General features: G+C 48.7%; 1 protein-coding gene across 6 annotated transcripts in view; it reads right to left on the bottom strand.

Moving 5' to 3' along the window:
* The window catches only part of LOC149365807 (uncharacterized), a 47,841-nt gene extending 23,064 nt beyond the window's left edge, over nucleotides 1-24,777 (bottom strand). For all 6 annotated transcript variants that reach the window (XR_016283199.1, XR_016283201.1, XR_016283198.1 and 3 more), the window contains exon 1: nucleotides 24,660-24,777. The gene's annotated coding sequence lies outside the window, so the exon portion shown is untranslated. The remainder of the gene's footprint in view (nucleotides 1-24,659) is intronic.

Raw genomic sequence — 24,777 nt, 5'->3', positions numbered from 1 at the left:
ACGTTCCAAACGTCCGCAGGACATCCATGGGAGTTTTGATGTCCACCGGTATGCTTGCTTTCAGGGCCTGAAAGCATGCGGCTGCTTTCCTCAGCAACTACTGGACTGAGGGACCGCTTTAGTTCACGATTCCTTGACCAGATGGCGCGAGTGACACCAAAAGTTATTTCCCGCAAAAACCGAGATATGTAATAGAGTATACTACTAGCGCAACATGTTTTGTTGCAATGAAAGGTAGATGTGGTGTGGTATGTGGGGTTTAACGGCCCGAAGGGGCGCATGGAGGCCATGAGGAGGGCCCGAGTGGAGGGCGAAACCATTATAATCCAATCGGCACTGAAACTCCCTTGGATGTCCTATAGATGTCCTAAACGTCCACAGGACGTTCAAGGGAGTTTCAGTGCTCATTGGGAAGGCGAAAGCATTGTATTGCTCATCGGCCACGAAAACCGGTGTCGGTGTTGATCAGCAGCAGTGGTGCCAAAAATCACAGATGACGTCACCGAAGTATCAATGAAAATAAAATTTCTAGCGAAAGTACAGGGAATAGAACCTGCAGGACGCTCGGACTGCGAGGCGAGCACAAAACCCGTAGGCCACAAAATCGCTTTGCTTCTTGGCGGACAAAGGTGGACCTATAGCATCTGCGTTGCCTTACGACTGTATGCCCATGAGCAGGCGCGTCATTAGAAAGGAGGAGAAAAAAATAAACAGAAAATAAAAATAAACAATGCTTTTGCATTCAAAGCACGTAAGTGTCCTAATTAAGTGCCCACCGTAATTTTTGCGTTTCGTCTCGAAATGCGGCCGCCGCGACTGGCATTAGAGCTCACGCCCTTGGCTCTACAGCCGAACGCCAACGCCACTGGGCTACCGCGGCGAGTTTCTCCGACGAAAGAAACAAAACCCCGCCGCGGTGGCTCAGTGGTTACGGCGCTCGGCTACTGATCCGAAAGACGCGCGTTCGATCCCGGCCGGGGCGGCTGAATTTCTTGAAGGCGAAATTCTAGAGGCCCGTGTGCTGTGCGATGTCAGTGCACGTTGAAGAACCCCCGGTGGTCGAAATTTACGGAGCCCTTCACTACGGCGTCTCTCATAGCCTCAGTCGTTTTGGGACGTTAAACCTCAATAAACCGAACCAAACCAAAACCAAAGAAACAAAGAAAAGTTCTGTCTTCCACCGCAGCGGTGACCTAGTGGTCTGAGCATCCGCCTCGCACGCGGTAGGTGCGGGGTTCGATCCCATGTACCGCGCGGGTACCTATCGGTAACACTATGCATGGGTACAAGCTTTCCCCTGGTCTGGTGCTCGGCTTATTAAGGGTGGAATGCTTGTGGCATGGCTCCCTTTGGCCACAGATGCCCTTACGCCATAAAAATCCATCATCATCATCAAGTTCTGTCTTCCATACTTGTACACAAGTTTGCAGTTTCCGCACAACCTTTGTATTTGTACCTTTGGCTGAAACAGATGCGGGAATTTATGCATCGCAGCTTGTTTAGCTGATAAAACTCTCGGCGTCTCTTCCGACACACATCGCTGCGTTCGTACGAACGCGAGCTGTAATCTTCTCCCGTGGTCCTCTTCTTCAGCGGGACAGCGTCCCCGTGACACGTGCGCGTCAGGCCTTATTTTGCTATAGCCGCTGAGAATAATTGCGCGTGTGCGGGTGTTCGCGCATATAATCTTCGGCCACGCGCCTCCATGGGCCGTGGAGGGGGTCTACGTGACGTCACCGCGCGATGCATGCGGGCACGAGCATGCGCAATGGGGTCACGGACGCCCTGTCAGTGGGGCTTGAGGACGGACCGGGCGCGCGCGAAACGAACGAACCTGCCCCTTCCGAATGAGCGCGCATTCCGACGCGCGCGCCGCGCTGTCCGCGCACGGATGCGTCTGTACGAATGAGGTATGTGGAATGTGGTACGTGGCGCAGACAAGTACAGTCGTGAGCAGTATCAGAGGGAACAAAGTATCAGCATTCGTTTATTGATTGCTCCATAAATGTGTGTGTTACAAGCCCAGGTTTTCCGGTTTCTAATTAGTTTTAAACCTGGCGTCTGATATCCAAAAACCATTCTCAAATTTAATGGAGATATAATCAGAAAATTCGTAGTATTGTCCAGATGGTTTGTTCCCTTTTGTATTTCTCACGACTGTATGTAGGCGTCGCGGCACCACGCATGCGTCCGGGTTTCAGTTTGCGGCACCTCTCAACTCGCTGCACTGTAGCTTCTGCATGCTTAAGCACCAACAGCGTACCCCAGAGTACGTTGTCGATCCAGCAAATAATGGTACGGGTGATAATTCGTCTTTTGTTTTATTCTTCTGCGTGTACTGCGGCCTTGTTCGAGACCACAGCAGAGGGGTCGGGGGCAGAGTTTAACAAAAGCAAACTACTCTGAACGAATTATTTTAGGTACTCTCTATAAACATTGTTATCGAGTATTGTGTAACCTGCATCAGTATTAGGACTGTTGTAATTAAATGTAATACGTGTGAGATAAGGTTATTCAAAACAATACCTATGCCTAGAAGGGTTGAAATGCGGGCCAGTTGGTACATTGTAAACTGAGAAAAAACCAGTCACACAAGACGACGGACAAGAAGAGTGTACACACCACAACGACTGGACTAACAACTGAAGTTTATTGGAAAATACATGGTCCGAGCAAGGCCAGCAGAGCATGCGCAACAGCATCATCACTAATCACTGCGCAAAAGAGACAAAGACAAGAAATCTAAACTATCGTGGACGATCTAAAAAAGCAAATTCTTTTTCAAGTAAGCGCACCGAAGTTGTGCTTATACAATCAGAGCCTAACAACCCGATATGATATGCCTCCAGTATTTCCCGCTCCTGTTTTCCCTTGCCTCTACCAAGAATGGTGGCATTGCTAAACAAAGGATAACAGCCACATTCTTGTCCGTCGTCTTGTGTGACTGGTTTTTTCTCAGTTTACCTATGCCTACATTGCCTGAAATCGCATCTAAAAAAAAGTAATGTTCCTATAGTTATAATTTTCCTATTGTATACTCTGCTGCTCGGAAAGCACGCAAGCTGTAATCTAGGTCCTGCTGTATTGCTGCCCACAGTTTGGGCGATAGTATGCACGCTGCATGAACAAGAGGGTGAATTTAAATGCGTGTGACGTCACAAATCATCTAGAGCAGTACCAATGCGGCGACGACGACGACACACGCCACAAGAATGTCACACAGTTGCTCTACAAACAGCACGGGGGAACCGGAGTCGCAATACGTAAAAACCAAGAAAACGCAAAAAGCGGGAAAATATCCAGCGGGTTTCCACAGCACACATATACACGAGGGGATTGAACTGCATGCCTGCAAAAAAAAAAAAAAAAATGAAAAGCAAAGCTAATTTCTTTTCTACGAGACAACTTGCTTTGTTTTGTTTATTTTTTTCTCACTCTAGCAAGGATCTGACTGCATAGCTCAAAGTATTTGCGTAGACAGCGTGTGTAACCGTGCCATCACTTGGGTGTTACATTGTAATGCCGATTTTTATAGCCTCCGTTTATTGCCGATTGCATAGCAGTTCGCGCACGGAAAAATCGCTCGATCTCCCCCTTTCGACGCGGTGCCGGCTTGCGACATTAGGAGACATTGCAGCCCTGAGGGCGCTTTCGCATTCTCACCTCACAGCACAGAGAAAGCAATCTCACTGCGAGCGACGTGTCTGCCATGCCGAGCAAGGGGGGGGGGGGGGGGGGGGGGTACGCTGGCTTCGTTAAGAGATTCGTGCAGTATACCCAGCGGCGAGCAGTCCCACAGGTCATTAAAACAAACGTCCAGTGCAGGCCCCTATCGGGTGACCTTCCTTCGGGCGTTGTCTGCTTCGCACATTCTTTCTACCACCGTGTGTACATGTTCGAGAACACTGCGTGCGCCTGTTCTCTCGTCTAACCTCGTAAATACCCTTCGGTAGTATACGGTAACGGGATCAGATCAGAGATGGCCTGTGAGATATGAGCAGTGTTGCCTTCCAAGCGAGGCTTAGCTATAGGGTTTATAACTTGCGGCAGTTATATATGTAGAAACCGATGACTTGTACGCACGTTGGGCGGACCCGCTCTGCGGGGACCACACAGATAGCGCTTTCCTCGGATCGTGCCCCTATTAGGCGTCATTTGTTCTAAGTCTATACAGCAAGGAACACTATGCGTGGTGCCTGGAAGGATAAGAAAAAAAAGATAGCAAAAACAGCATTTGGCATTCGCCAAAGGCCATTGGGACCAAGGGTATGATTGTCTTTCACGTGTAGTTAAAAGACGTTCGGTCTAACCGACGAACCAACGAATTCCTACTCACTCTCTCGTTCGTTCGATAGCTAGTTATTTTACATTGTTTGGTTGATTCACTGCCTGATTATTCGTGCGTTCGTTAATTAATTATTCAGTTAACGAGTCCTTCTATTAGCCAGTCGCGTTAGCACAGTGGTTAGCTTGTCGCGACACTAGCGAGGACGTCTCGAGATTATTCTGCACCTTTCGTAACGGCGTGAGGGCCATGCAGTCTGTCTGTGCACCAAGCCCATCTGACAAGAAAACATATGCTATTCAGATGGCAAAACTGGCACGTCTTTGCATGCCAGCGGTTGACTACAAAATCATATTTTCTGGTTTTCAACGGACTTGCTATACAAGTACGTTGATTGCCGGCGAATACTTCTCAGGGCTTACAGGTTCCTGGGAAGGGGCCAATAGCTTCCTGTTTCTTACTGCGCTTGCTTCAACGCGGGTCATCGATTTTAGTGCCCATTAATGGTAGCACAAGGTGCAGCCCCCGTAAGCTCAGTACCTCGAAGTAAAACAAGTAACAGCCCGAAGTCCAGCCATGATCATCTCAACACAGTATGCGTAATTGTTATGCCAACAACATATGTATGATGAAAATCTCAATGCGGGGCTACAGCATCGCCATGATTTAGAAATTTTATTTGAACTCAGAAAAACGTCCTCGATCGTCTGTGCTGATTATAGAGATTATAAACTTTTTAGCATAGCAAAGACATCAGTATCGTCATCAGCCTCACTACGCCCACTTCAGGTCAAAGGCCTCCCTCATTTCTCTCCAACTGACCCACCAATCTTTCCAATTAACCCGGTATATATCCACGCTAATACCTGTCCGCTTGCTAAAAAGTCTGAAATGTATGCATGCATAATTTCGTGCTATTGGCAAACTTTTCGAACATGAAGCGGAAAAGAAAGTACGAGTAGTATGTCTGCTGTGTCCCAGCTGAGTGGTCCATTGGTCCGCCTCGGTTGCCAACCAGTTCTTGAGTTCCGTGTAGCTCCCGTCACATTTGAAGTGTTCTGCTCAGCTCGGGGAAATGTAGTAGTCGAGGTACGTACTTTTATAAAGCGCTTGAATTGTATTATTTTTCTTAAACACCGGGATTATACTTTTTCCGTTTTTTTTTTCTTTTGCGTGCCGCGACGAGGCCTAAGACCTGTCCAACACACAAAAGCTCGTGTCAGGCGACCGTACACATGGCGTTCAGTAAAACGTTCCAATGGCGTCGAATTCCAGCCTCACGAACCGGGGAGAGGAACTGCGCCGCTGCGCATACGAAAGAACGTTCTTTTTCCCTGGCGCGCAGACGCCGAACAGAATGCGCAGGAAAGGTACGCGGGCAGGTGCGCGCAGACAGGCATGTTTATAGCCTTCACCGAGAACTCTCGCATGCAAGCATTGTGAGAACGAAGCGCGCGCGCCATTGGCGTGCTCGCGCCTCTCGCGACCTTTATCGGCGCCGGCGAATACTTCGCGCTATAGGCGCAACCAGCTGCCAGCACGCAACACCAAACAACAAAAAGGGCTCTCAAAACGAAAAACAAAAGCGGCGAGGAAAACAAGAAGAGGGAAAGAAGAGGGGTAAGCTGAAAAGGGCAGGATCACGAACTCTCGTTCTCGAAGCGCACAAGCCATCGGAGAACCACCACCGCGTGCATACAGCAACCGCGGCAACACTTGCGTGCGATAGCATCGACACGCATGCGTGAGCGCGCACGCGCGAGCATGCATACAAACGGCGGGGGCCAGTGTGGTTGTTACATGGATGTACGTGTCGGCGTTTTGTACTATGCAGCGCTGCCGCAGCTGTCTGCGGGACGTCAAAGGGACGTGCGATGGACGTGCTCTCAACTAGACATCTTTGTAAACGGGAATTTTTCGAAGACAGGCGCCTTTCTTGGCAGCATGCGAGCATGCATACAAGTGGTGGGGGCCAATGGCTGTACCCGTCGGCGTTGTGTATCGTGCACCGTTTCCGCAGCTGTACGCGGGACGTCAAAAGGACATGCTATGGACGTGCTCTCAACTAAACATCACTGTAGACGTGTATTTCTTGAAGACATGAGCGCCTTTCTTGGTGGCATGTGACATGCATACAAGTGGCGGGGACCAGTGGTTGTCACATGGCTATACGCGTCGGCGCTTTGTACCATGCAGCGTTGCTGAAACAGTCCGCGGGACGTCAAGAGATCGTGCAATGGGCGTGCTGTCAAATAAACATATTTGTAAAGGTACAATTTTTGAAGACAGCTGTAGCTTCCTCCATATCATCCACGCATTTTTGTCCGCGACTTTTTATACATCAGTCTAGTGAAACAAAATTAGTGACGTTGAATTAAACTGATTCAAACTAAACTCAATTCATTTGGTTGAATTCAATCAATTCAGTGTGTTGCAATTCTTGAAGACTTTTTTCTGAGCTCTTTCGAGCAGAACGTCTACAAAGACACACGAGAGTACATGTGAGAAACAACTTTAAATCTGTACAGACGGGACACCATGAGAGGTCAATCCCCATTTACTCAAAAGAAAATGTATTCGCTATGCAGGACGATAGTACTCGCTGTTCTATTCTGCGGGATTGGTACTAAGCTCCGCGTGCACGCTGCACTGTGCACCTTCCCCGGATGTGTTCCGGGCGTGAAAAGACGACTCGAATGTCCGCACAGTAAGACCTATACTCTCATACCTTTGAGACATCCAGGAGAGCTGGGATATTTGTTTTGTTTTTTTCTTCTTCGCAGGCAAAGTTCTCTTTCGCCAGAACACATACTGTGGTTCGATTATTGAGCTTCTTCGAGGCTAGGCAAATGAGCTTAATGCTTCGCAGATCCGCTTAATTTTGTACGTGAGCAGCACAGGGCCCTGAACATGCAAGGTTCTCAAAAACAAGATCTCACAAAACACAGAGCCCCAGTTTCTTTACACGTTGCCAAACCTGTGGACATAACCCTCAATTCTATTTATAAATAAATTTATTCGTTCATTCATTCAGCTTCTTTCAATTCTGCACATAATTCCCTAAACACAGGTTATACGAAGTGCACTCAATAATTTCTTAGCATCCTGTCTATTGACAAGGCTCCGCATCAAATCAATTTAACGAAACCTAATAAAAGCTAATTCGATTAGCTCCTAACGGTAGCACCCTTAAAATTTTTATTTCGAACTGGCCTTAGCCGTGTTCGCTATCACCAACGGAGAATTTCTCGCTTACTAGCTAGAGAGGCGTGTTTTGCCAGCGACCCATATTACTGATAACATAACCTACTGGACAATACCAATGGTAAGTGGTTCGAATTCCACTAAACACTATACCTCCAGCGAAAGGGACAAACGCACTGCCAGCGATTTTTGTTCAGTGTTTTTTCTTGACATTCTGAATAATAAGTCGAGGAATATTTGGAAACATTTTGTGGTGAAAGTTGATGATTTTAATGACATCCCACAAGAAACTCACCTGATGAAGGCCGCTATGTGTGAGTTGCATGCACTACCAATCATACACCGCTACAAGGCAGGCCAAGCGCCGTGGCATTGAGTCCTACGTTCAGCTCGGCTCAGCTCAACGATGCGGAACCGTCGGGCTTACTGCTCGGAACTTCTGAACAGCAACGTCCGTCACAAGCTGCGCCGTGAAAAGCGCATGCATACTTACGCTAGGCAAAGGCTCGGCTCACATTCATGTTGCGGAATGACCCTTTCGTAGTTGAGGCTGGCGATGCCTCAACGGCGCTCTCAGTGGCCGATCACGTGCTTCGGAGGATCTTTTCCCCTAGCCGCAGTAACCATCTCCCCCTCCCCACAGTGAATAACAGGCCCTCGTTGGGAGCCTTCACCTCGCCTCCTGGGGTGCCAAGTTTAGCGCTCTAGACAGTTCCTGGTGCACTGCTCGCCGCCTGGTGGGAAGGCATGCGTGTTGATTGCAGTGGCCTCGATGAATCCACCGATTGTACGCCAGCACATAGCCACCGATCTTGGATGAAAGTTAATGTATGCACCGTTTATCTCTCTTTCTTTTTGTAGCCTTTTTTTAAATCTGAGCAATCACGCACTGTCCTGGCTACGGTTGTGCATGAAAGTAACGTTCCCGTTCCAGCAGTTGGTTACCTAGAACGCAGACTACCAGCGAGCCACCGCCCTCAATGATAAGAACATCCGCGTGACCATTCGATCAACGGGGTCATGGTCACAGTTTCTCTCTGACGATGTCATGAAAAAAATTGAAGGGGGCAAAGCTCCGCTTTAAGAGTTGAGTTGAGATGTTGTAAGCTACAGGTGGGGTTAGCCTTGCGGTTTCTGCCGGCAATTCTCCACCGTAGCGACACCTACAATAAATAAATAACATAATCCGCCACCGAACTCACAAACACAAATAACAGACACTCATGTTGTTATCCGCTTTAAGGATAGGACGCGATAGCGTGATGGATTAATTCCCTTATATGCAGAATTGGTCATTCTCTACATTCATAGATCCCTGGGAGCGCTCATACCCCGTCCTGGCGCAGTGGTGTAGCCCTTAAGCGATAAGCCACTGCCCTGCGTTGGCAGGTGCTCCCAGCGGTGGGCCTTGTGCGACCAAAGTTGCTCTCTCCGAGCGACCAATCACTAACTACCACCTTCCACGGTGGTAGTTAACGCTCACGTTCAACAACCACGCCGACGCCGGATTTTCTGCAATTCTGCCGGTCTAATCAACCATGATGAACACTTCGGAGGCAATGAGTCCTCCCTGTAAATTCTTTTCTGGGCCTGCAAAGTACTCAGGACAAATAACGTTATGCCCAGCGGAGCTCCCTTCGTCCAGATTTGGACAACTGGCAATGAACATCAGTTCCGCGGCAGGATTGCGGCTAAAGCCGGAAAAGCACAAAATAGAACAAGAAACAAAAGCCAAACACACCAAGAAACCTGCTTTGCTCTCCTCTTGGCCTCGTCATGGTTTATTTTGTACTGGACCAACTTCTTAGCACCAACGTTCAACTATTATAAAGGTTTGTAACAAATAAGGTCTGGGTTAGTTGAAGGTTATATTGGTGTAAGAACTTCACCTACATTCTCGTCGTACTTGACTTGGCTCGCTTAAATGATTTCGTACGCGGAAGCTGCGCAGTGCCGGAAGATTATTTAGCGCCAAGCGCCATTAACTCCTTCGTTATCCGCTGCTCAATCTGCATTGCTACTGTATAACTAAGCGGGCTTTCAAAAGCGCAGCAGGAGAGCAATTCATTCCGACGGGTTCGGGTGAGGCCCCCGTTGCTTTTGTTTTTATTTTTTCTGTTTTCTTTTCCTCCGAAGAGAACCAGCCTCATGGCACCTCGTTAATTCCCGCCGTCAGGTTTTACGGCCGCACGAAACACTGCCCTCCGGGCAGGGTTTTTTTTTTTTTTTCCAAGACGGAAGTACACGAAACTCACTTCCTGAAGGTCGAGAAAGGGGGAGGACAAGAGAGATGACGGGAAGAAAAAAAAATGCCGGGACACCTAATCCGCCTTTTTCTCAAGGCCTCTTTGCGCATGCGCGCCTCTTCCAACTCCACTGATTGAAAATGACACCGCCTGCTCCTACTGCGCATGCCCAGTTCATGTTAGTCACAGGCGCACGCGACAGATGGCGGCAGTTGTCAAGCTCACGCACTTGTCACTGCGTCTTCAAGGTACATTTGTTTTCAGTCAGTAGCAGACGAATTTTCGCCGCACCCCAGAGGGCGCCACATCTTGCGAAAAAGACGGACGACATTATGTGCTCACATTGCGAAAGCATTCGAAGCTGTTGATGCTTTTGTCTGGAAGATCTTCCCGTGAACCACGTGCCAGTGTTGGAGGCTTCACACAGACGAACTTGGTCTGGCGACATCACTGCCGAACTAATGACGTCACGTCCCTCCAGCCAATAGATTTTCTATGCTATGTGACTCACTGATGACGTCACTGCACTCCAGCCAATCAGTATTTTTTTGCGCAATGCCGAATGGCGCCTGGTTTCCGATCCAGTGAAGGTTCTATGCCATCGCATAAAATATGCACAACAAGCGTCACTCAGAAGACTCCTGCCATATTGAAGCCGAACCTTCTGTGTCATATCATGCTATGCCCTTGAAGCCATGTAGTTGTCGTCAGCTGATATTTGGAACCGGGTCCGTGGAGCTCCGTCCACGTATATGGGGTCCATGCACGAATGACGGCCATACAAAAGCCAATCCTGGCATCCACTGCTGTACGGCAGTCGAGACCAATGCGCTTGCCATGTGTACGTGCTTTTCTGTGCATGCAGTTGCTTCTCGCCGCAACCCTCTCTGTTCCTGCGACGTCATTTCTGTTTTTCTACTCGCCTGTTACTCTGTCTCTTCAGCTGGCCGATGTTCAGGTGCCTGACTTGAATGCTGCAGTTTCTTTTCCTTTAACAAACCCCTGTTGCTCAAAGAGGTTCCATACACTGACACCTTCTATACGTATAGAACCTCACAACGAACGAAACCTCGCAGCGGATGGAGCCTTTCTCCACATGCTAACACGTACAGAACACCTCAACGGAAGGTTGACTAAAGGTTGAAAAACGAAAAATTGGAGGGTACACTTCTCTGCCTTAAGGTATGAGGTGATAGCGTTAATGAGTTGATGCCCACATATATGCATTCAAGAATGGTCATAGTCGCCTTTACGTTCATAGATCCCTATGAATCGTATTACCACTCCTGGCGTAATGGTGCAGTGGTCTAGTGATGCGCCACTGCCGTGTGATGGCAGGTGTTGTCACCGGTGAGGCTTGTGCGACTCTGGCTGCTCTTCCGGAACAACCTCTCACGAGGAACCATTAATTCAACTGCCACCTGCCACGGGGCGCAGTTTGCTCACAATCCGGTGGGCGGGTTGCGATGACGCCACAGGGTCACGTGACCTACGTGGCCCACTTAAGTTGCTTCTCCGGGGACTTTTCTCTCACAACGCCGACGTTAAAGGTAAGGGACGCTACGTACGTTAAAGACCTGCAGCTCTAAACGCGGTGCGGGTCTTCAAAGTAGGGACCCTCCCCTCCTGTGCTGCGGACGCGCCCTCCGCCGGGACGATTAACGTTCGTCGAACAGCGTGTATACATTCATCATTAACGTCCACCGCTCTTCCGTTCTTATTGCTCCCTTCAAATTCAGGTCGACCGTCTCCGTGCGTACCCTTCCAGCCCCGATTCCGGACAGATAATATCTAGCCGCTCCAGCTCGGAAGTTCAGGGTCGGACTGCCGGGGAAGAACCAATAAGCCAAAATGGCTCGTACCCGCCCCTTCGCCGAGCGAACGTGTAATCATGCCGTCGCATTGCATGTTGTGGGGCGCGTAGCAACACGCGCAAACTGGCCGCATAGTGCCCCCCCCCCTCTCCCCCAATTCATTCTTCTACATCTTTTTGTTTCATGTCTTCGAAATTGGGAGGGGTTTAGAATCTAATGACGCTTACCTTTGCGAGCAATAATACTTCATTTCTTATGGCCAGTGGGCTGAGATTAAGAAAATAATATGCCAGGAGTAAATTCTGCTTCGAACGGTCGTTTGCGATGATGATGATGGCTCGCCTTTCGAAACGAGAACATGAGGCGTTTTCGCGTGTTGAAAACTAAACGAGCTTATGTGCAGGCGTATTTACAAAAGAGCTTTGTAAAGACCAGCAGCACATCCGGCGAACGCTTGAAGACCACACTACTGTGGACTACATGCAGTACGCTTAGCCTATAGCCGTGCTTGCAAAAGAGAATGCTATCGCCCCCCCCCAAAAAAAAACAAACAAACAAAAAAACAGAACGTGTAACGGACGTTAAATGATGGATATGTTCGATGAAAACGCCAAGAGAAGTTGATTTACGTATAAAAGGTGGATTTCCATTTTATCGTTCACCTGTTGGGCCACGTTGAGCGAGAGGGCGGGGCATCACATGATGACGATAGTGGTGGAACTGCCGCTTAACCTCTGCGGTAGCGAGATATGACACTGTTTCGCGACTCATGCGCATGGTTTAAAGTGTACTTGCACGCAGTGGAGAAACCTCCTTAGTCAAGCAGCTACCCTAAGAGGGTGGCCACATTGAACCGCTGCGCAAGCAGACGACATCTAGCGGTGAGTTGGAGCCTCCCTGCACTCTAAGTACGAATACGCCTATAAGGGAGTAAAAAGGGAGTAAGCTCTCCTTTAGCGCAGCCATTATATCAAAAGAAGTGCGCTAGATGACAGCACTCCCGTTTTACACCCTTTTATTTAGAGTGTGCCCGCAGAGGCGTGTAAAGCAGTCGAGGAACACCACAGAACGCACAACTGAGCTGCTCAGTCCAACGGTAGACACCGCCCTTCATGACCCTGGCTTCCGCACTTTTTTTTTTGTTTTCGCCTTTCCGCACACTTTTAATTACTTCTCTGAGCGTAGGTCCTACTCAATAGCCAGCTATAGTTTCGGTGTGCATGTCAAGGCTAAGAACGAATTTGTAAACTTGAATTCGGCGCACACTTTTTTTTTTAAGTTTAAACTGAATCCAATCCCTACTTGTAAGCTGTAGAATGTAAGCTAGCAGTTCACACTCGCCCTCATGCGGTGGCAATACGACACGGTGTCGGCACAGCGCTACCGTGTAGATGTCTCACTCAACGGCGAGGAAGCAACGCCCTCGTCTGGGCGCTGGTTACGGTTCATGGCGCTCACGGCCACCGCAGGAACTGGAAAGGCCGGAGAAAATACCACGAAAAACAGAGAGGAATGACGCGTAACACGGGGGAAGAAAACAAAAAGAACAAGTAAATCCGGGCAACGCGCTCAAGTTGCCTGGGTCGTAGACGTCTCCGACCGGAGGGGAGTGTAGTTCTAAGCAAGCCAGCAAACGAGGTGCGGTGCGCCATCAGTTTGCGTTGCCGAAAAGGGGTGGGTAACAGATGCGTCTCAACTTGCCCGTGCATAGACTATGGCTGCGACAGCTCCAGATGATGTCTTACTTAAGGAAGCCAGCGTGAAGTGTTTCTTTGAGGAAGAGGGGGGGGGGGGGCGGTGTTGAGGGCAGCTTCATGATCAACACTGCAAAGGCAACGTCGGGTCGGAAATCTCAAGATGGAGCGAGCGAGGAAGTGCACAGACTACACCGACAAACGTGTACGCGTATTGCCGGAAAAGAAATAAAGAACGACCCGGATGAAAAACGTGAAAGAAGCTGAGGAGGTGCTGCAACTTCTATATACGAGCGGAGTATAGTGTATACGGCGAGGATTGGCAGGACTACTTCTGTTCTTGATATACTTCTTTCTATTTCCTTTTCCTTCTGCACCTGAGTCTCGCGTTACTTCGTTCTTCTTGTCGACTTGTTCTTCCCTGGGCAGCGACAGGGTTCACTTCCGCCGGCGCGGAGCAAGATTCCTTCCAGGTTGGGGCCGAGTGAGCGGCGGCAGCGTTGCTTCTGTGGAGGGGGAAAAAAAAGTAAGACTAAGGCGGGCACGAGTCGTTTGTATGTGGGTACGCGCGCCCGCTGCTCCTGTGACCCTTTTTTCTTCTTCTTCTCTCACTCTTTACACCCCCCCCCCCCCCCCCCCCCCCTCCGCTCCGACTTGCCCAAGCCGATGGTGCCCGAGGCTTCGGGACAGGCATCGTAATGAACGCGCAGAAGAACCCGCCGGCCAGGAAGGGACCAGTAATGGCCGCGCGACGACGGCTTCGCTTAGAGGAGGAGGAGGAGGAGGAAAGAAAAATAGGAGAGGGGGACCTGGACCAGGCAGCGGGCACAGGCGTGAGCGCTTCACGGCGCCACTGTGGTACACAGACGTCTTCCAGAGCACGCGCCTGAGGCCAAGCTCGTGGCTAGGCCTAACAAGAAGAAGAAGCAGGGAAGTCGTGTTGTTGTTGAGTGGCCGTGTACGGGCGAGGGAGGCGCTCAGATAGTCTACGCTGTCCACGAGGAAGTATACATATGTGGGGGGATGGATGTTGTAGTGCCGTGGCCTAATGTAGAGCAGAGTCCGTTCAGTGGACCCACCGCGAACTCTTCCGCTTCGCTGTCGGAAGGCGGGAGGAGAGGTAGTATAGAAGGTCGGTCGGTCGGTCAGTCGGGTCCGGCGCGACGCGGTCAACCGCCGGGAGGCGCGGCCATCGCGTCCCTCCGGCAATGTATAGATATATGAACGCACGTGTCCATCCTTCATAGAGGACACGCCGGCGAAGTTTGTCCGTGCGTTTTGATGGTGTACTTTTCTTCCGAGGACTCCTGTCGGGATAATGTTTTAGATCTGAAGTGCTCCGGAACGGGGTGGTTAGCGTGCCTTCTTTCTTCTACCCTTCCCGTTTCGAAAGACACAACAGCAGTGATAAAGGAATGTCTCGCAAAAATGAACTCTGGTACGACTTAGATTTTTTTCTTTCTTTTTTACCAATTTCCTTCACGTTCCCTCTTTTCGACTTGCTGTCGCTGAAGGCGGCGGCGTAACGCATACGACAAGCTAGTGAAACCGCTGCCCTTGCGAGAATAAACGCTGAAAACGGGTGGATTACGAAAAGAAAGTCACCTGAATGCTTGTGGACACCGTCATCAAATGCAGTGTTTCGTCCCTTCTCGGTGTTGGTACCACCTTTGTATAAGGCGCGAAACGGCTGCCTTCTATATTCCAGTAAGTTACAGCTTCGAGAGTATGCAGATACATACATTCGGCCGTTCACATTTCGTGGGAACTTCGAATCAGCACTCCCACAGTTACTAGGTATGCGGCCTCTCTTATTTTCAATAAACTGAAACAAATGTGGCAGATATGTTTGTTTGAGTACAGATTATATTTTCTCCAAGTATCACCGCACGTCTGCGCCTGTCGACTCTTATCAGCGAAGGAAGAAGAGAAGACGATGCTCTGCAATGCCATTTTGAAGTTCTTCAATAAAACTTCAGTCTACAATAATCGGTGCCAAAACTCCTTCTAAGCGGAGTTGAAACGCGATAGAGGTTTGCTAGAAGGCGTTCGGCCGATTAGCGGACGTATAATGCATGCATACAGAATGAAACTACAATTTATCTTCATTCTATATAAGGAAAAGGGAAATGTCTAAATATCCGCTTTATTTCAAGGCGCTGTAATGGTACGTATCCCTCCTGCTTTGAAACTCTTCACATACAGATGAACACAAAGGCTAAAGGGCCAGACCAACCCAATGCTCGTAAGTAGAAAGGCACTCCATATCCCGTTGTCGGAAGTATAGATGCGTATGACCGATCGTTTCACTACCGCTGTACTCTCTCCATCGTTTGCTTATTCCTTATTTGGTTATGCACCCTCACAAGTATTGTATCTCTTGTAGTGGCTCAGTGTATACGCTTTCAGCTGCTGAGAGACAGGCCGTGGGGTCGAGTCCTGGCAGCGGCAGCCGCGTGAGATGAACTGTAATAATGTTCAACAAGGGGAAGCTTTGGGCCAGTTGGTCAGACATGTAGGGGAGGTCAGACATGTTATCCCTCCTCCCCTACAACTGTAATAATGCTCGTGTGCCCTGCGATGCATGTAAACGTACTTTAAAGACCACTGGGTGGTCTAAATTAATCCGCAGCCCTCCGCTACGACACCTGTTCGCAGCCCATGTGAAACTTCGGGATAAACCACACATACCACCATATATACCACCATCTCATCAGACTACGAAAGGATGTGGCTAGGCAGCATTTCTTCCCGTCAATTCTCGCTCTGTCCTTGCGACCTATGTGGTGCAAATACTGAACGCCGGAAACGCCGACAGGGGACTTCGCGTTGCCGCGAAGAAGAAGATGCGTTCTCGTCAAGTACGTGGCTTTACAGCATCTGAGCAAGGGTGAACGGCAAGCAGTTCGTTTCGCTTTACTTTGCCTATGCTACACAGAAGGCGGCAAACGTGACACGACGGAGACCGGAAGCCACACGCATTGCGGCGGATAGCCACACAAGCGTGCGAAGGTGCTATAGCTGTCTGGCTATGCCAGAGGCCTGTGACAGTGGTCTTCACCGATGTAGGAGGCACTGAATGGGCACTGAACTCCCTTGGACGTCCTGTGGACGTTTAGGACGTCCATGGGATGTCCAAGAAAGTTCCAGTGCCCATTTGGTAAAAACGACAGAAGGGCAAGACGTTTCTTTCCTCTCTCGCTCTGTTTTCTTACGCCGGCGGTGTTTGCAACGTAGCGTGAAGGTTGACGAGCTTTTGATTGCTGTGCGTGAAGTTGAAGCGTGCCGCATCTCTCTCCTCTAAAAGAAAAAAAAAGTAAAATGGAAACTATAGGAGAGAAAATGAGAAGGCGAATTCAGGAAGCCCTCCCTCGGGCGGCGGTCGCACGCCAAGAAGCCCCTCCATTTTCTCGCGCCGGACTGTTTGTTTTCTCAAAACCTACGCGTCGACGTTCAAGCGACTGAAGGGCGGAGACGGTGGATCGTGAAGTCGGGGAGGTAAGACTGCAGACGCGCTCCGCGTTGTCCGCGTCTTGCCGTGACGATGACCTCACACGAGCGACGCCGCGGTTTCGGGCAGCACAGATTCAGGCCCTGCCCGCAGGGCTAAGTACACGTCACGGGCTGCGAAGCAACTGCTGCCGCGGTAATTGGACAAATAAAGTGACGTCATTCTGCCAGCGAGCGAATGAGAGCGCATTAATTCGGGATTGCGCGTGTTCGGCCCAGTTAGTTTGCACTGTCGTGATTAATACGAAGCTAATCGGTTATGTCCGGCGAACAATGCCAATAAATAAGTGCCGCCGCGGTGGCTCAGTGGTTATGTCTGCTGACCCGAAAGACGCGGCTTCGATCCCAGCCGCGGCGGTCGAATTTCGAAGGAGACGAAATTCTAGAGGTCCATCTACTGTGCGATGCCAGTGCGCGTTAAATAACCCCGGTTGGTCGAAATTCCGGGAGCTCTCCACTACGGCGTCTCTCATAGCCTCAGTCGCTTTGGGACGTTAAACCCTCCATTGCCGTAAACGATGCCAATAAATATTTCCAGGCCTCGCTTGTTATCGATACCGTGAAAGCGGCTGTGAAGGACACAGAAACCAAGGGGCATCTGTGATCGCGTGTTTTGATAGCCATTCGAGATTTTTGATGGAATTAACGTGGTACCCTAGGAATTAGACGAGGCAAAACAGGGTACGCAGGCGCTTGTCCCGTGTACCCCGCTTTGTCTCGTCTAATTCCTAGTGTAGCGCGTTAAGTCCATCAAACATCTTCAACCAACTAGCCCCTTTTGATGCCTTGCTTGTTTTCAAAAGTATCTATGCAATAGTATCTGCCTTCAAAAGCATCTGCGCAAAAGTAACCAGGCAGCATGGTTTGCTTGGTGGTAGGCATAAATGGAGCACTTATGCCACCGCCAAGCTCCAAATCTATACATAATACACTCTAAATACGAAAGGAATACAAAGGCAGTAAGCTGTCCTCTAGCGCACTCCCTTTTATAAAAGGCAGTGCGCTAGAGAAGACCTTGCTCCCCTTTTACTCCCATACAGGCGTATTAGCGCTTAGAAAGTAAAGGGAACCGTCGTTCAAGACGTTTCAAGACCTTTCACGACGTTTTGTTTTTTAGAGGTGCTGTAAGGGTTCCACTACACGAGTGAGAAGCAAACCATGCTGCCTGGACACTTTTGGCAAAGATTGCACAACACTTGCAGGAACTGGAGCTGTCTTCTTCTTCAGACTGACGGCAGCAGAATACTCGCGGCGTGCAGCGGCTGGGATGTCGTGCTGTTCGTTGAACAGAAGTTTACATCATTAACCAGCCCGGTGCGAGCTTGATGCGTTCTGTACTCAAGGCAATCGGCGTTTGAAGTGCATGAAGAGTAGAGGGGTCAGTGAACCCCTCAAACATCCATCAAACATCTTCAACCAACTAGCCCCTTTTGATGCCTTGCTTGTTTTCAAAAGTATCTATGCAATAGTATCTGCCTTCAAAAGCATCTGCGCAAAAGTAACCAGGCAGCATGGTTTGCTTCTCACTCGTGTAGTGGAACCCTTACAGCACCTCTAAGAAACAAAACGTCGTGAAAGGTCTTGAAACGTCTTGAACGACGGTTCCCTTTACTTTCTAAGCGCTAATACGCCTGTATGGGAGTAAAAGGGGAGCAAGGTCTTCTCTAGCGAAATCTAGAGCGAAATCGGGTCCAGGATTCTTGGACGTAATTTTAATTGTGAGGCAACTGTGGAATAGTGCAAAGTATACCGTTATGAATAAATTGAAGGCGACGGTCCATTCTTCCGATTTGTAGCAAAATCTTTCTTTTAAAGTTTGTCCGTCACTCGCAACACGAATACGTCTATACGGGAGTAAAAAGACAGTTAGCTGTCCTGTAAGGCACTCCCTTTTATATCACTGCCCTTTAGCTCCTTTCTGTTCAGAGTGCACGACTGCCATATAAAACCAATGGGGAACGTTTTTGACAATAGCAAAAACTAGGGGTGTCCGAATATTCGAAATTTTCGAATATAATTCGAGTATTATATTTTTAGTATTCGTATTCGATTCGAAATCCAAGTATTCGTGTTGTTTCGAATATTCGACCCGACGCGAATAGTCGTATCTAGCCGAATATTCTATTGCGAGCACCGGTGTTCATTTCGGTCCGCAAGTCCTATCGACAGAGACATAACAACATGGCGACGCCCAGAGCAATGCGTAACGTTGGTCCATGCAGTAGCTGACTGCGCTGGTGAGCTTCTTTGGGGCTATACCTGCGAAGCTGGTGTAGTCAGAGCTGTGCACGAAATACCTCGCAATACGTGCCAGTTCAGTGCCAATTGAGAGGGCATTTCTGTGGCTGGAGAAGTCGTTTCAGCTAGAAGGGAACTACTTCTGCCTGACGACGTGGAGCAGCCGGTTTTCCTTCACGACAACCCTATATGTTCATCCCAACAACGCGGTTTTGTGCTTATGGCGAGCTAGCCTGAATAAAGGCTGTGTACTAGCCATCTTCTCTGATAAATCCACTCTGCTCAGAATCATGTTCCAGACTTTGATACTTTTTGTGCAGCCACGCACACCTTTGTGTTAATTTCATCACTGATAGTTGAACTGTGACGTTCTTGGGTGCTCAAATAAATGTTTTCTGATGGTTAAATGCGTCTGTCCTTGATTGTTCGATATTCGATTCGATATTCGGAATCAAGTATTCGTATTCGATTCGTATTCGAAAAATTTGATATTCGCACACCCCTAGCAGAAACGTTAATAGCGAAAAAAATACAATTCTACCGTTGGAAGATCCGCGGATATATTGGTGGTTATAGTGAAATGTTACGATATATGAAAAAAATTACGTTCATAAACCTTTTCCCGTTGAAAAATGCGCTTGTCCATAATTTCCGCGTATGCACCTCAAGCTGATTTTGTTTTCTATATTTTTCAGCGCTTGCCTCAATTTCCGCGGCGATTAAGATGTTGCAGTGATTGGAGCACATCAGTTGCCTACTGGCTGACATAGTTTATGTCGATACAGGATCGACAGCTCAAACGCCTTTTCCATCTGGAGCTGTTCCCTGAAAAGGGCTTATAAAAGTTTTTGTAACAGGCAACAGCTGCGGCAGATTCCACAAGCATGGTTTGAAAGCGTGTGCTTAAAGAAACAAACTGTTTCTGAAAGGAGCCAATCTTCTAGAAAAGGTTGTGCTGCCACAGCGATCCCCATTGATAGGACCAGGTGTTGTATTGTGTATTGCTGGGCATAAAAAGCGACGGAAAAATCAGGCGTCCACGCCACGAAGCGAACAACTTGCGTTCATACCATGCGAAGCTTCTTATCTCGTCGCCACTGACGTCACAACTACGTATTACCGTCCCTTGTACTCATCAGAGAATAGACCGAATCACCACTCGTCTGTACTCTTAACGACGCGTACTCTAAGGCTAAAATACGTCTGAATACAAACTAAGCCCAGGATGAAATTCTAAATGTTTAAATGGATTGCCCCCCGCGGACGGGTGAAGCCGTGAGCAATATTAGAGGGAACAAAGTTTGTGCACAAAACTAGCGGATTTCCTTGTTAGTTATTTCTCCGCTGAATTTGAGAAATAATTTTGGGTATTATAAACCAAGAGGAAAACTAGTTAGAAAACAAGAACGAAGACACCGCTTGCTTCACATAATTATGGAGTAATGAACGAATGAATTCTCAATCTTTGTTCCCTTTTATATTGCACAAGACAGTACGTACTCAACTAATGCAGCCGGGCAACACAACGAAGCGGCGCTTCCTTACGCGATTGCGTGCAGCCGTGCGGGCTGCGGTGTGGGCCGCTCGGAAGCCGGTCGTCCTTGTTAATAGTTTTGCGTGCCGCCGACCTCAGCGCGGCTCCGCAAAGACCTGGATCCATCCTCGCCCTCTACACGCGAGAAGTTCATCGTCGTCAGGCCCCGCTGACTCCGCCAAGCGGCCTGGCGTTACGCTTCCCACCGCGTCGGCCGCCGCCACGGTGTGTAAGTGGCGTGCGACTCCCTCCAGCTTCAATGAGAAAGCACGGCGCATATACGCTTGCTTCTTTTTAACTTTTTCCCCGGCCAGACATGAAAGCTGCGAGAAGTGGCGAGATACCGTGAACCGCGCGTGTACAGTTGGAACAGTCGTTATGCGGTGGTGGCATCACTCGACTCGCTACGTTGCTCCACGTTCGGTTGTTCCGTTATATGAGAGTTCCCGAACGTGTGAAACAGCTGAAACGGAGGTTATGCCTTTCGCTATGATGGTTATCCCCATATCGCTGCCGCAAAGGCAAAATTTGGTGGACCGCCGCTAACGTCCTAGCTTGTGGTATAGTCAAGTAATTCGAACATGGTTGTTTTTTTTTTCGTACGTCTATGTAACGAGCTCCTTGGCAATAAAATATCGAGGCGGCATTTAGAGCATACTGAGTGTGTCCAAATGAAATGAAATTGAAAAAAAAAACAGCATGTAAATTCTGCGGTATCCAGTTGCCTGTGGGCGAGCCAGCATCATCTATCGTCAGCAAAAGAAAAGACATTTCCCATTGCATGTTCAATGGACCCTCTCCAGCAGAGGTAGCGCCCATCTTATCCCAGCAAACTTCCTGACGTCATCTCTCTGTCTGACTACAGCCGCCCCCGCGAAAGCAGCGCCATCTGGCGAAAACGCCGGCGTTTTCTGTGTGAAGTCTTGGAGAGGGAGACCTCAACGCGCCGGAAGCACCAACCACTTCCCCAACCCACCTTCTAGTTTAAACCACCTCTGCCCATCTCCAGTCTTCAGAAAAATTCTGTTGCGTGTGTGAAATATCGGCTTGGAGTAAAAAAAAAAAATCATTATAGTAAAATCATCAACGTAATCATCAAAGTGTAAACCCAACAGCTTTCGTAGTTTTCTAGCAACAACTTTCGTTTTCGTCCTGTCAGTTTTCCTGCCTGTCGGGCCTGCTCCGTTTCTCAGGTACACGTAGTACACAGCGAAAAATTTTAGCTTTTGAAAAAAGCTTGCGGGAGTAGGGATAGCACTGCCTGGTGCTACCGCACAGTTAGAGAAGGCGCTATATAGAAGAGAGGCAAGAGTGGGTTCGAACTTCGAAGCTAGCAAAAATTTGCCGGGAACTTTACGCAAATTTCTGTACGTTGTACTCAGGTACTTGATGAAATCTACATGCCGTACTAATGCGCCAACGCTGTGGAGCCAGCTTTGTTACGACGACTTTCGTACCGCCAGTAAAAAAAAAAAAAAAAACTACAGTGGGACGGCTTATAGTTCTTTTAGAGTTTCGATTCACCATCAAATGTGAAGCCCAAAATCTCTTCACGGCGGAAGTAATCATCCTACACGGAAGGTGTTCGTTCTGCGGCGGTTTCTCTACGTCGCGTATGTAACCAACCACTGAAGGCCGAACCGTATAGTTACGTCTAGTCTGAGACGTTCTCTTTCCGCAGAGATGACGAGCGCATAATAATGGTTTTCAGTACAGGGAGAGAGTGGCCATCATAACGGCGGACAACTTTCACAGAAGGTGCGTTTGTTCTATGCGATTGTCTATGTGGGATGCGAGCTATTAAGAGCGGACGAAACCCAAAGTGGAAAGAACGCGACAGAGTCATCTGCCGGGCAACTCAGGAGGGACAACGGTCATTCGATTGTCCGCGGTTGCGTCACGGAGGGCGGTTCATCCCAGCACTCGTTTCGGCGTGACAAATCACTTAAAGACCTTCCCTCCTGGAAAAAAAACTGGCCCCTAGTGGTCTTTTCGCGTGCATCTGAACGAGCCATCGCTCTGTTACGTCCTCCGAGAGAAAACAGCGTAATCAGTGACGACGTCGCAGGGATCCAGAGCTGTCAAGTAAAAGTGATAGTAAACGTAATTGTAGCCCAACGTGCGAATACGGGATCGTGTGTAAACCTACAACGATGCCGTATTTAGGTACCAGCGGTTCAAGTGAAATGGCTGAAAAGGCAGAAAAAAGAAAACTAATTGAGAAGGGCTGCAGCGATTGACTTCTTTGTTTGTTCCACGTTTTTGCCTTCAATCGTTTGCACGTGTAGGTATACGCACGAGTAGGCACGTAAATGCGCTGAAAAGCGAAGTAAGCGTCACTCAAAAATAAATAAATAAACGAATAAATAAATTAGAGCTCTGTGCAACGCCGTTTTTATAAATCGGATTTTTATATATACACTGTGTATGGCGGAAATTTTAATATATAAATGGCACCTGTATAGAATCTTTTGGAAGCCACAGCGGCATCACCGTCCGAACAAAGAAGGTGATCTTTTTGTCACACACGCAGCGCTATTGAGTGAAGGATCTTTCCTTCACTTGTATCTTTTGGAAATCAAACGCACACACACGCGCAAAAAAAAAAAAAAAGAAACGCGGATATTATTATTATTTTTTTTTTTTACCTGCCCCCAGCACTGTTCGCTGTTACCTGCCCCCAGCACTGTTGAGGGCTACCGAGGTTAAACTTTATATTTCACGCGTGTTTCTCTCCGAGGCACCTCGGGGTTCTGCTGTGACCGTTATTTCCATTGGACACGCGGTGTCCAGGAAGCTGTCAGACAGGGGCGCTTCCGTGTTTGCGTTTATTTGTTTTTCCCAGGATGAAATGGTCAGTGCAAAAAAAAAGGGGAAAAGGAAGACTTGCGCCTTGGCTACATTGTATTCCACTGAAAAAAAAAACAAAAAACACCACGCAGCATTGTTAAAAATAACAAGCCCCACTGTGGTGGTCACCACACAGTGCGCGAAAGAAACAATGTAACTATGTGTAACAGCGTGTGGAGCGGCGTACTTGTTACGCTTATTATCTGTTCCGTTCTATACATTACGTATAAACGCTTCATAAACCCTGAGCAGCTTTTCATACCAATGGCTACGTAAACGCCCTTGAAATAGTTCGTCACGATGTTTTAATCATACAGCCCCTAGTACTTCTGAATCTAGCCAAGCGCTCATCGCACGCTCATTATACAGTCCTGAGAAAATAAGTATCAGCTGCTGCCGCCTTTTTGGTTTCCAGAATATAGAAATACCTTACATTTCCTCTTGTACGTACGTTATCACGCTTTCCGTTATCCACATATACCCCTCCGGTACCCTGTTGAGCGACGCGATTGTGTGAGAGCACTGCTTTTGTACGTATACCACTAGAGCGCAGCCAGCTTGTATGAGACGGAATATGATAAAACTTGAGAAGCAAAACACCTCGCAGCCTTTAGCTGTACCTTCGAACTGTCGTCTCTTTACGAATGGGTGCGCAGACAGCGCATACAGGATCAGAGCTCACTGAATGTATGATTTGCGAAACTGTGCGCAGTCTACACAGGGTCTATGGTATAGTCTACAGAGGGTCCATTCGGCTCACTGATTGGTCAAATACTCGTAACCTAGCCGACTGCCACACCACTAGCGGCACTCAGATGAACTGATCCGAGCTGCTCATATGACACGGTTACGGTGTGAAAAAAAAAAAAAAATGTCGCAGGGCACCACAGATAGTTGAGTCAAGCTCACAGGCGGCGCTTCAATCAGTTAACCTCCTGAAGCTGGCCGCGGGTCAAGTCCGTATTTTCGAAACTCGTAGATTTGTAACTGAACGAATTAAACTGAAATGCTTTCCCTTCGGAGGAACGCTCTAGATAGATGCATGTAGTTGCCCTCTTTATTGGCAGACGACGCCAACTGTAGTCTACACAACTCGGTACAGTTTTCCAGTGAGGCAGGTTACGCAGCGCGTCTCACACACAGGCTCAGCTGAAACTTCAAACGAAAACTTCCATGACAAAAAAAAAAAAAAACTTACGAAGACGACGAGAGAAAGCGTAAAACGGAGAACGTAGGGGGTAAGAGCGATGGCGCTGCGGTCGTCATCGCAGGCGGGGGACTCACCTTGTTGGAGGTCTTCAAAGGAGGAGCATGGACGCTTCCGCCAGCGACCGAGGTCGCATCGTGTCCGACGCGGTCACGGGCTGTCAAAGAGCGAGGCGGCTGGAGGAGGGCTGCCCGG

This window comes from Amblyomma mixtum, chromosome 1, assembly GCF_055824585.1.
Source record: "Amblyomma mixtum isolate Tamu chromosome 1, ASM5582458v1, whole genome shotgun sequence".
NCBI lineage: Eukaryota > Metazoa > Arthropoda > Arachnida > Ixodida > Ixodidae > Amblyomma > Amblyomma mixtum.
Note: the sequence above shows the minus strand (reverse complement) of the source record. Positions and strands in the feature narration are given on the sequence as shown.